This window comes from Natator depressus, chromosome 6 (genome assembly GCF_965152275.1).
Source record: "Natator depressus isolate rNatDep1 chromosome 6, rNatDep2.hap1, whole genome shotgun sequence".
Classification (NCBI taxonomy): domain Eukaryota; kingdom Metazoa; phylum Chordata; order Testudines; family Cheloniidae; genus Natator; species Natator depressus.
This window is the reverse complement of record NC_134239.1, coordinates 119,685,961-119,699,020: the sequence shown is the minus strand read 5'-3', so window position 1 is coordinate 119,699,020 and position 13,060 is coordinate 119,685,961. Positions and strand designations below refer to the sequence as shown.

The following is a 13,060-nucleotide window of genomic DNA, read 5'->3' as shown; positions in this document are numbered from 1 at the left end:
TTTGACAACCACTTTGCCCTAACCTTGCCCACGTGTAAGTGGTCTTCAAAGATTCCAAGGTCAGAAGGGACCATTGTGACCATCTAGTCTGACGTCCTGTAGAACCAGAGAACTTCCCCCAAATAATTCCTAGAACAGATCTTTTAGAAAAAACATCTAATCTTGATTTTAAAATGGTCAGCAATGGAGAATCCACCACAACCCCTGGTAAACTCTTCCAATGGTTAATTACTCTCACTATCAACAATTTACCCCTTATTTCCAGTCTGAATTTATCTAGCTTCAACCTCCAGCCATTGGATCACCTTCCTCTGCTAGCCTGAAGAATCCATTATTAATATATGACTGGTTTCAGAGTAACAGCCGTGTTAGTCTGTATTCGCAAAAAGAAAAGGAGTACTTGTGGCACCTTAGAGACTAACCAATTTATTTGAGCATGAGCTTTCGTGAGCTACAGCTCACTTCATCGGATGTATATATGACTGTAAGCAAGTCATCCCTTAACCTTCTCTTTGTTAAGCTAAATGGAGCTCTTCGAGTCTGTCACTATAAGGCAGGTTCTCTCATCCTTGAATCATTCTCGTGGCTCTTCTCTGAATCCTCTCCAATTTCTCAACATTTTCCTTGGATTGTGGGCATCACAACTGGACACAATAATGCTGGTGCGACTGCTGCTGGAATAAATACAGAGATAAAATAACCTTTCTACTCCTACTTATGTTTAGCTGACTATCCACCATGACCCCCAAATCTTTTTCGGAGTCACTGCTTCCCAGGATAGATTCCCCCATCCTGGAAGTATGATCTATATTCTTTCCTCCTATATATATATATATATATACACACACACATACATACACACACACACACACACACACCCCTACCCATATTAAAGTGCACATTGTTTGCTTGTGCCCAGTTTACCAAGCAATCCAGATTGCTCTGAATCAGTGACCTGTCCTCTTCGTTATTTACCACCCTCCCAGTTTGGGTCATCTACAAACTATTAGTGACAATTTTATTTTATTTTTCCAAGTCATTAATAACAAATTAAATAGTTTAGGGCCAATCCCCAAGGGACCCCAGTAGAAACACACCCATTTGATAGTGATTTCCTGTTTACAGTTACATTTTAAGACCTATCAGTTAGCCAGTTTTTAATCCATTTAATGTGTGCCCTGTTCATTTTATATCATTCTAGTTTTTTAATCAAAATGTCATGCAGTATCCAATCAAAACGCCTTCTGAAAGTCTAAGTTTATTATGCCAGCACTATTATTTTTTTAATCAACCAAATGTGTAATCTCAAAAAAAAAAAAAAAAAAAAAAAAAGAGAGATCAAGTTAGACAGGATCTATTTCCCACAAACCCATGTTGATTTGCATTAATTACATGACCCTCCTTTAACTCTTTATAAGAGTCCTGTATCAGCTGCTCCATTAGCTTGCCCATGATCTGTCAGGCTGACAGGGCTACGACCAGATGACAGGCAGCAGAAGAGAATCAGGTTCTATCTGCACAGAATGACTTAACACGGAGGCAATGACAGTGCAGGGTTCCCCAGCCAATGAAATGGAATGTTGTTCTGCAGGGACTCTGTTTGGCATACCCCGTAAACAGCAAAATATTAATGTCAGCTTTTCAATGGACAGAGTTACCGGAGGTAGCTACACGAATTCAAAGTCAACTCTTACTCACACCCCCACCGTGGGGGAAAAATATCGAAACTGAAGTTGGTAATCTACCTGTGACTAAGCAGCATGCAATGGACCCACCGCTAATGAGACTGACCATGGCTTTTCCCCCAAGTCAGTTTGCCAACTCCCATGCATTGCCTGCTGTCAGCGCCTCTCTGTCCTCCTGTGACTATTTGCATTACTGTAGCTAGCTTCAGCATGGGAAAGTCCTGCGTTGGTGTAGGCAAGGCATGGAGAGATATGCCAGGAGTAGGAGGGGGCACTCCGCCCAATCCTCTGTCAGCAGAGCTTCCCTATGAGAGTGCTCTGGGAAGGTACAGTTTAGAGCATCTTATGCCATCACACAGGGAAATGTAGCTTTGTATGAGACATTTTATGTCACAAAAATACAGTATCCCTAACCCAGAGATTTAGCAACGAACACTGGCACATCCTCCGGCAAAGCAAGGATCTTGCATAAGGCACAAACGGTGCAACCAAAAAGAAACATAAATCTGCCAACAGATTTGCAGCATTGAAGCTATAACCAGAGCAAATAGAAACCGTCACCTGCCCCTTCCATGAAAAATTGCCTATGGCTACATTCAACCAATAACCTCCCAGGCTAAACTGGGAGCCCACATCAGTCCAGCCAGAGACTTTGGGTCTGAGTTTCCTCTTTTACACTAGTTTTTACACCAGTATAGTGCCACTGACTTTAAAGTGCTATATCTGATTTACGTAACTATCAAATCAGTCTCAAGCCCTTTGTATTAAAAAATAATCCAGTTACGGAACTACAGTAGCTTGTGACAATATGAAGGATACCATGAGCATGTACCTCTTATTGAAAGAGACATAATGAGCAAGGGGAATTTGTACAAGTGTGCTGCTCGCTGCATCTTCACAACCCAACATTGCTCAGAGGTACAAAGAAGTCTTAACACTGCAGTTACTGGACTTGCAGGCTGCCAGCAGATCTTGATAGGTCTTCAGTGGCTCAGCATCCCCAGCCATGTCACAAAGTCCAAGTGAACCGCTTCTGGGATATTAAAGAGTCCAACAAATGAATAATTTTTTTGCCCTTGCTAGGGTCTTCAGCCCCGGCTCTGGGCCCTTCAAATTCAGCCCTTTGTTTGGGCTCCCAAATAAGCCTTGTCCCCTTCTTGGGGTTTATGCCACCCTACCTGTGGCCAGTCAGGGAACCTAGCTCACCCACTGCTCCAGGTTCCAGTCCAGGGACCCTACCCACAGCAGCCACGTACTGCTTACTCCAAACCTCTGCTGCTATTTCCCTGGGCTCATTGAAAGCCAGTGAGACAGACTCCCAAGGGCCAGATTTATAAAGGCATTTAGGCACCTAAAGATGCAGATAGGTGCCTAGTGGTATTTTCAGAAGGGTCTAGGCACCTACTTCGCATTGGCTAGCAGAGCTGGGTTGCAATCAGACCTGCAACCTAGAGGTGAAAAGCCCTTTGGTTCCAGAGGGTGAAGTTCTGCAGGTGTGCAAGGCTCAGAATGCAGCAGAAACATCATGTTTCCATCATGCCATGCTGAGACCTGCCTAGGCAGCTCTGAGCTTCCACTGCACATCGCAGAGCCCATCTCGCTCTGCAAGAGTTGTAGAACTAAGAACTTTCCGCTTCTGAGGATGTGGCCTCATCCAACTAACTGAGGAACCACTGCAAGGCAGCTTTGCAAAGGGTGAAATTCACAGCCAGCCCACTTCCATCTCCACCACATGAATTCCATTGGAAGCACTAATTTGAGGTCTTCAGTGGGATTAAGTGATGCATAGATGTTGCGTCCCTCTGCACAGGTGTGTGTGTGTAAAAGTCACCCATACGGGATATAAACAAAGTCTCTTGCTTTAGGTTTATACTGCACTCCTCTGTACATAGTGTGGGTGTAATTTCCAGCTCAGGTGAACACACCCATGCTAACTCTGAGCAAGCCAGAGCACTAAAAATAGAAATATAACTGCAGCAGTGCAAATGGCAGGACAGGCTAGCCGCCTTGAGTATGTACCTACGATCTCAGATGGGATTGTACTAGAACGACTAGCCTGTCCCGCTTTCTGTGCCACCACACTGCTTTTTAGCACACTAGCTGAATCAGAGCTAGCTCAGGAATGTCTGCCGGAGCTGGAGATGACAACTGCAGCTCCAGTGTAGACATACCCTGTTACTCAAAAGCCATGGCTCTCCTTAAAGTCTCTTCCACTCAAACAAGCAGGGTCAGATCCACAGCTGGGGTAAATTTGCATAGGTCCATTGGCTTCATGGAGCTAGATTCTCAGCTGGTGTAAATAAGTGTAGATCCTAGACTTTAATGCCCCTTTTCACCTCTTTCTCCAGGTCATCATGGAGCTCCATGTCTTCTGAGATTACTACCCCTCTTGCTTAAGGCAGCTCATCACCTTTCACATTTCTGCTTCTCTCTGTAGATAAATAGTGTCTAACACAAGATAGATAATTGCCTGTTAGCTTTTATTAGCTGGTATTTCCACAGCATATATCTTAGAGCAACAAGTCTCTCTGGCTCTTTGAAGCAACCTCCATACGCACAATGTCAGCTCTCTTCTGCATTGAATGGGAAAAAAAGGAATGACCAAAGCTGGGTTTACCCTGAACCTCGAACGTTTACAATGCCAAAAATCCTGCGGCAGCAACACTGAGCCTGGGTTGAGTGCTGGGCTCATGCTACAAGGCTAAACATAGCAGTGTGCACACTGCTGCTCGGGCTCCAAGACCCACCCCCTCACTGGGCTCAGGCTCCAGCTGGAGTGGGAATGTCTTCACTATGATTTTTAGCCCCTACCGTGAGCCCAAGTCAATTTACCTGGGCTCCAAGACTCGTTGCCACCAGAGTGGGGAGGGGAAGGAGTTTGGCTGTGTGTGGATGTACAAGACAGCTATTGAGGGACTGTGGTCAATAGGCACAGGCAAGGAGTTGCCTAGAAAGAAGACCCTGAACGCAGGAGACCCAGTTCTGGCTTTAGTATTATTATTTACTATTTGTATTGCAGTATCACCTAGCAGCCTTAGTTAGTGATCAGGGAGGGACTCCCTTGTGGCACACTGTACACACTCAGCAAAATGTTGGCCAGGGCCTCAGAGACCTTCCCTTCTAAATATTTAATGGAATACAACAGGTAAAGATGACAGATGGGAAGCGTAAGGTAACATGGAGATGGTTCTGATTAGCATAATAAGCAGATGAACATTCTAGGCAGATTTCAGAGGGGTAGCCGTGTTAGTCTGTATCAGCAAAAACAATGAGGAGCCCTTGTAGCACCTTAGAGACTAACAAATTTATCTGGGCATAAGCTTTCATGGGCTAAAACCCACTTCATCAGATGCATGGATGAAAAATACAGTAAGCAGTATATATTACAGCACATGAAAAGATGGGAGTTGCCTTACCAAGCGAGGGGTCAGTGCTAACGAGGCCAATTCAGTTAAGGTGGAAGTGGCCTATTCTCAACAGTTGACAAGAAGGGGTGACTATCAAGAGAGGGAAAATTACTTTTTGTAGTGACCCATCCACTCCCAGCCTTTATTCAGGCCAAATTTCAAGGTGTCAAGTTTGCAAATTAATTCCAGTTCTTCAGTTTCTTGTTGAGCTGTAGCTTACGAAAGCTTATGCTCAAATAAATTGTTTAGTCGCTAACGTGCCACAAGTACTCCTTTTCTTTTTGCGAATACAGACTAACACGGCTGTTACTCTGAAACCTGTTGAAGTCTGTTTCTGAAGTTTTTTGTTGAAGAATGGCCACTTTTAAGTCTGTTATTGAGTGTCCAGGGAGAAGGGACCAATCCTGGCAACTGCAACAGCTGTAGAGTGAAAGACTCTACAAAGGCTTTTAGGGCCTATGTTATTAATGGCTTACTAGGCCATCATCAGCAAGCCTGTCTGTCATAGCTCATTACCACTCCTCTGAGTTATCCATGCCCCACAGGTTAAAGCTGCTTGCAGAAAGGAAGTAGGAAAAGGAATCACATTCTGGAGGCCACATGTAAGCAACAGTAGAGGATTTCCATACAGACTGTTTAAAGTTCTTTCAAACCATACATTTTCAAGCCACTATTATGGAAAATTGAGTGCTGTGATTCAATTACTACAGTGACATTTCTGGTGGGAATTCTTAATTAAAGGCAGCATCTAGTCACAGTCTGCTCACTAATTATTCCTGACAGTTGTCCCTTCTTTGAGGACATCTTAAAATAAAAGAAAAATCTCTTGACTGCAGTAAATATTCCTAAGGGTCTATTAATAACAACGATGCCCAGAGTCAGAAAATCATGGAAACATATGCTTAACTCTAAGCATGTTAGTACTCATATCCCTATTCAATACAATACTTAAGTGTGCTAAACTTTATGCGCATATTTAAATCCAATTGAAGTCAATGGGAACTTCTCACATACTTAAAGTTAAGCACCTGCTTACCTGCTTTTGCTGAATCAGGGCCTCAGACTTCTAACCCTCCAGAGCTAAATCGTGGTTTGGGAAGTACATTGTTTCCCCTTTGAGTCTGGGAAACACCAATTCTAGGCATTGCATTACCCTGCTCTCTTGCGTGCCAGTAGCTCCTTTGAATCCTGTGGACAGACTGGGGTCATAGCTATTAGCGATAACACCGGTTTAGGATAGGGTTTGTTTTCAAAGAAGGACTCACAAATCAGTTACTGAACCACAAAATATATCATAAGAGTCTAGTGTAACCGGGTATGCTACTCACTGCTACTGCGCCTCCTTGTGGCTCACCTGGGGATTAGTTCTTCACTGGTCTGATACCCTGCCCTTGGGTTGTTTGACCTGTTGTGTGTGTGTGTGTGTGTCTCTCTCTCTCTCTCTTCCTCTGTGGACTCAGGTTACTCCCTCTTCGTGGCTTGGCCCTCTACCCAGGTCACTATAGTTTCCTCCTTCCTGGGTATCAAAGTCTTAGAATCATAGAAGATTAGGGTTAGAAGAGACCTCAGGAGGTCATCTAGTCCAACCCCCTGCTCAAAGCAGGACCAACACCAATTAAATTATCCCAGCCAGGGCTTTGTCAAGCCGGGCCTTAAAAACCTCTAAGGATGGAGATTCCACCACCTCCCTAAGTAACCCGTTCCAGTGCTTCACCACCCTCCTAGTGAAATAGTGTTTCCTAATATCCAACCTAGACTTCCCCCACAGCAACTTGAGACCATTACTCCTTGTTCTGTCATCTGCCACCACTGAGAACAGCCAAGCTCCATCCTCTTTGGAACCCCCTTTCAGGTAGTTGAAGGCTGCTATCATATCCCCCCTCACTCTTCTCTTCTGCAAACTAAACAAGCCCAGTTCCCTCAGCCTCTCCTTGTAAGTCATGTGCCTCGGCCCCTTAATCATTTTCGTTGCCCTCCGCTGGACTCTCTCCAATTTGTCCACATCCCTTCTGTAGTGGGGTGACCAAAACTGGACGCAATACTCCAGATGTGGCCTTACCAGTGCTGAATAGAGGGGAATAATCACTTCCTTTGATCTACTGGCAATGCTCCTACTAATGCAGCCCAATATGCCATTAGTCTTCTTGACAACAAGGGCACGTTGCTGACTCATATCCAGCTTCTCATCCACTGTAATCCCCAGGACCTTTTCTGCAGAACTGCTCCTTAGCCAGTCAGTCCCCAGCCTGTAGTGGTGCATGGGATTCTTCTGTCCTAAGTGCAGGACTCTGCATTTGTCCTTGTTGAACCCGATTTGATTTTTTTTGGCCCAATCCTCCAATTTGTCTAGGTCACTCTGGACCCTATCCCTACCCTCCAGCGTATCTACCTCTCCCCCCAGCTTAATGTCATCTGCGAACTTGCTGAGGGTGCAATTCATCCCATCATCCAGATCAAGTCCCACTGGACAAACCAAATCAGGCAGTCTTCCAATCCACTGTCCTCACATGCCACTTCCCCAGTGGTCAGTAGGGGCACATGGGCCCACGTATTACTCTGCGTTCCAGCCCAAGGATCCAATGCCCAGCAACCACAGTCTGCTCCAGCTCCCAGGCCTTGTCACTGGTTCCTTCTTACCTTTCTTCTCTATCTTCTGCCCCCGACATTACCACTGGAACTTCCTCTGCTCCCTGTAGCTATTTCACCTCCTCTCAGGTTCTTGCCAGAGTCTGTATTCCCAGACAGGATCCCACGGCTTACTCTTCCTTGTGCCGTGCCGTGCCGTGCCGTGCCGTGCCGTGCCGTGCCGTGCCGTGCCGTGGGAGTAACTGCAGAGTGCCTTCCTACTCTTCTTACCACCAGCTTCCTCTCTTTATGCCTGTCTGAGCTCTTCCCCAGCTGGGCTTCGTCTCTAGGCCTTGTCAGCCCTGGCTCTCCCCCAGATGCAGCCTCTTAAGGGTTAATTGGCCCTTTTTACCTAGCCAGGTAGACACCCCATCACAGCTGATCTCAGAAAGACAAAACAAAACATACCTTCCCCAAACTGAAGACCTGACCCAATTCCAATGGAAGCCAGTAGAGATCCTTCAATGAGCTCCAGAGGAGCAGTAGAAGATGGTTGACCTTCGTGAGACAAAAATTTGGGATTTTGTTTAGATGTTTGTCTGCGACAATTTGGCACAAGTCCACAGCCTAGCCCTAGCAAAGATTAAATAAAGGCTACTGGCCATTTTTCTGTTCAGTAGATTAGCTGGGAGCAGAGCAAGGATCTACAACCATATGAGCTGCGGCTATTTTCTTGTCCAAAAACAGCCCTAACAGGTTTTAAAAATGTGACCATTTCTTCATCCAGTTACCAATTGCCTGAGCTGTCCCTGACAGTGACCTTTTACATACTAACCGAAATTTCACTTCAGCAGCCACATGAAAGCTATGTCCTAGGGCTACTAACATTATTGATCTTACGTATGTCTAGCTCAGAAAACTTTTCTTGGGTCCAGTGAGCACCCCACACCTCCCTGTGAGACTTTTCTCCAGCAGAGAGTGACTCAATCTAGACACAAAATCAATAAATAACGTCACATTTAAAGGCCTTGTCTACACTACACAGCTTTCATTGACAAAACGGTGGAGGTGTACACACAGCAATGCTCCTCCTGCCGATTTAACTCCCCTGCTATGCCGACAAAATAAAACCACCTTGACTTTTTGCGACGTAGTTAGAGTAACACAGCGTCAGTGTAGACACTGCACTTGTTTATTTTGCCCTAATTGACCTCCAGGATGTGTCCCACAATGCCCATCATGACCGCTTTGGTCAGCACTTTGAACTCCACTGCCAGGCCGTGCACAGTCATGTGCCCCTCCCCCCGTCTAAAGGCCTGTGAATTTTTGGAATTCCTCGTCCTGTTTGCTGGTGTGGACCGTTTACACAGTATCTTCCCAGCGGACCATGCCGGCTTTCCGCAACAGGCACGCTCCTGCATGGAGTACACCAGAGCTGGGGAGCTGCTGGGTCTGGAGGGCGAGGGGGCTGTGCAGTCACACATGGGCGGCGGGTATCCAAGGCAGGGGAAGGCTCAGCCTACCCAAACTGCCTACTCCACCCCCAGGCCCCCTCCTGCTTCTCACTGTGCTCTGCTGCGGGCACAGATCTTCCTTCCCATGTGGCCGGGGCCCCGGGCCAGTGGCACTGGAACCGGGGTGTGAGGAAGGGGGCCATAGCCCTCCCACTTTTTGCCAGGGCAGACCCCGCCCCCTTCCCCTCCTCTTCCCCCCCCCCCACCAGGCAAATGTGGAGCCGGGCTGGGGAGCCCGAGCAGCTGTGTGGAGCCATGGTGGACCCGACAGCTGCCCGGGGGGCTGAGAGCAGCCCTCAGCCCGTATCTCCATGGTCCGAGACTCCACGCCGCATCCCCAAAGCTGCCCACGTGGCTCTCCCCGACCCGGACCCAGCCCCAGGGGGCAGGGCCTCAGAGCCACAGCCCGGCCACAGTAAGAGCTGTGCAGGCAGCTGTGAGGATCCTTGAGTCATGGACCCTCCACTTGCCCCAGGCGGGCAGGGGAGCCCGGGGACAGAGACAAAGAGGCTGCTTGGGCCGCCTGCAGTGCAGGCAGGTAGAGGGTCCACCGCGGCTCCCGCAGGGCCAGATTATGGTTATGAGGGGCCTAAGGCTAATGGGCGGGAAAGGCCTAAGTAAAAATTACATATTGCAAAAAAAATTATTAAGTCATCAAACATTTCTCTACATACATATTTACAGATTTATTTATGTAAAATTAACAAGTTTAGTCTACTCTCACCACACTCAATTCTTCAAACAGATACTTCTGAGTAAGAGGTAGCAGGAGGGATGCTACGCTGTCTTTCTCTTAGGCCCCCTTCCTCCGAGGTAGTGGAGTGAACACTGCAACATTCCCCATCCGGCTCACCTCTTTCAATCTTGTGCTTCTACCCTCAGCTCTCTCCTGGCACAGTGCAAAGCCAAGCCCTGCAGGTGTTTCCCCCAAGCTATGGCCTCTACACCACATAGTCTATCTCCCTCCCTCTGACTGCAGTCTGGGAGGCAGCCAGCTTTTATTATGTAAAAGAAAACCACTCAGGTGTAAAATCCACTGAAGTAGAGGAAGTAGTTGTGGGAAAATTACATTGGGTGGCATTGTATTTTAGGCTGTCTTGCTCTGAAAGCTGTCTCCCAGTGTTGCACTGGCTGAGGACAATGAATTACTGTTTTCAACTTTTACCCAAATATTATTTGTGGAATCATACCCAGTTTGTGTAGTTAATCTGCAGTGATTCACCACATCAGGCCATTCTGTTACCAAGCTCTTCCACAATTAGAATCATAGAATAGAATCATAGGACTGGAAGGGACCTCGAGAGGTGATCTAGTCCGGTCCCCTGCACTCATGGGAGGACCAAGTATTATCTAGTCAAGAATTCAGAGAAACAGCCGTGTTAGTCTGTATTCGCAAAAAGAAAAGGAGTACTTGTGGCACCTTAGAGACTAACCAATTTATCTGAGCATAAGCTTTCGTGAGCTACAGCTCACTTCATCGGATGCATACTGTGGAAAATACAGAAGATGTTTTCATACACACAAACCATGAAAAAATGGGTGTTTATCACTACAAAAGGTTTTCTCCCCCCCCCCCACTCTCCTGCTGGTAATAGCTTATCTAAAGTGATCACACTCCTTACAATATATATGATAATCAAGGTGGGCCATTTCCAGCACAAATCCAGGTTTTCTCCCCCCCCCCACGCCCCCCCCACACAAACCCACTCTCCTGTTGGTAATAGCTTATCTAAAGTGATCACTCTCCTTACAATGTGTATGATAATCAAGGTGGGCCATTTCCAGCACAAATCCAGGGTTTCTCCCCCCCCACCCCCCCACACACACAAACCCACTCTCCTGTTGGTAATAGCTTATCTAAAGTGATCACTCTCCTTACAATGTGTATGATAATCAAGGTGGGCCATTTCCAGCACAAATGCAGGGTTTAACAAGAACGTCTGAGGAACAGTGGGGAGGGGGGGATAATAAACAAGGGGAAATAGGTTACTTTTTATAATGACTCAACCATTCCCAGTCTCTATTCAAGCCTAAGTTAATTGTATCCAATTTGCAGATTAATTCCAATTCAGCAGTCTCTCGTTGGAGTCTGTTTTCGAAGTTTTTTTGTTGAAGGATAGCCACTTTGAGATCAGAAATCGCGTGACCAGAAAGATTGAAGTGTTCTCCGACTGGTTTATGAATGTTATAATTCTTGACATCTGATTTGTGTCCATTTATTCTTTTACGTAGAGACTGTCCAGTTTGACCAATGTACATGGCAGAGGGACATTGCTGGCACATGATGGCATATATCACATTGGTAGATGTGCAGGTGAACGAGCCTCTGATAGCGTGGGTGATGTTATTAGGCCCCGTGATGGTGTCCCCTGAATAGATATGTGGGCACAGTTGGCAACGGGCTTTGTTGCAAGCATAGGTTCCTGGGTTAGTGGTTCTGATGTGTGGTATGTGGTTGCTGGTGAGTATTCGCTTCAGGTTGGGGGGCTGTCTGTAGGCAAGGACTGGCCTGTCTCCCAAGATTTGTGAGAGTGTTGGGTCATCCTTCAGGATAGGTTGTAGATCCTTGATGATGCGTTGGAGGGGTTTTAGTTGGGGGCTGAAGGTGACGGCTAGTGGCGTTCTGTTATTTTCTTTGTTGGGCCTGTCCTGTAGTAGGTGACTTCTGGGTACTCTTCTGGCTCTATCAATCTGTTTCTTCACTTCCGCAGGTGGGTACTGTAGTTGTAAGAATGCTTGATAGAGATCTTGTAGGTGTTTGTCTCTGTCTGAGGGGTTGGAGCTTTAGATAAGCTATTACCAACAGGAGAGTGGGTTTGTGTGTGTGGGGGGGGGGGGGGAAGAAAACCTGGATTTGTGCTGGAAATGGCCCACCTTGATTATCATACACATTGTAAGGAGAGTGATCACTTTAGATAAGCTATTACCAGCAGGAGAGTAGGGTGGAGGGAGAGAAAACCTTTTGTAGTGATAAACACCCATTTTTTCATGGTTTGTGTTTATAAAAACATCTTCTGTATTTTCCACAGTATGCATCCGATGAAGTGAGCTGTAGCTCACGAAAGCTTATGCTCAAATAAATTGTGGCACCTTAGAGACTAACCAGTTTATTTGAGCATGAGCTTTCGTGAGCTACAGCTCACTTCATCGGATGCATAGCATATCGTGGAAACTGCAGAAGACATTATATACACACAGAGACCATGAAACAAAACTTCCTCCCACCCCACTGTCCTGCTGCTAACAGCTTATCTAAAGTGATCATCAAGTGATCATCAAGGAAGGCCATTTCCAGCACAAATCAAGGTTTTCTCACTCTTCCCCCCCCCCCCCCCCACACACAGACACACATACAAACTCACTCTCCTGCTGGTAATAGCCCATCCCTCTTTGAAACCTCTCTTTATAATGCGCATGATAATCAAGGTGGGGCATTTCCAGCACTAATCCAGGTTTTCTCACCCCCCCCCCCCACACACACCCCCTCCAAAAACCACACACACAAACTCACTCTCCTGCTGGCAATAGCTCATCTTACAATGTGCACAGCAATAATCCAAGTTTAACCAGAACGTCTTGGGGGGGGGGGGGGTTTGTAGGAAAAAAACAAGGGGAGATAGGCTACCTTGCATAATGACTTAGCCACTCCCAGTCTCTATTCAAGCCCAAATTAATAGTATCCAATTTGCAAATGAATTCCAATTCAGCAGTTTCTCGCTAACCCAGGAACCTATCCTTGCAACAAAGCCCGTTGCCAACTGTGCCCACATATCTATTCAGAGAACACCATCACAGGGCCTAACAACATCAGCCACACTATCAGAGGCTCGTTCACCTGCACATCCACCAATGTGATATATGCCATCATGTGCCAGCAATGCCCCTCTGC

General features: G+C 46.5%; 1 long non-coding RNA gene across 3 annotated transcripts; it reads right to left on the bottom strand.

Moving 5' to 3' along the window:
• Positions 1-513: 513 nt before the first annotated feature.
• Positions 514-10,143, bottom strand: LOC141990218 (uncharacterized). Of its 3 annotated transcripts, none has more exons than XR_012640108.1 (3): positions 10,025-10,143; positions 8,126-8,215; positions 514-671 (listed from the first exon to the last, which is right to left on the bottom strand). It is a non-coding gene; the product is annotated as an uncharacterized LOC141990218 (long non-coding RNA). The 3 variants fall into 3 exon arrangements; XR_012640107.1 differs by having other exon boundaries at positions 514-674; positions 9,896-10,105; XR_012640106.1 differs by having other exon boundaries at positions 9,896-10,100.
• Between the last annotated feature and the right edge of the window lie 2,917 nt (positions 10,144-13,060).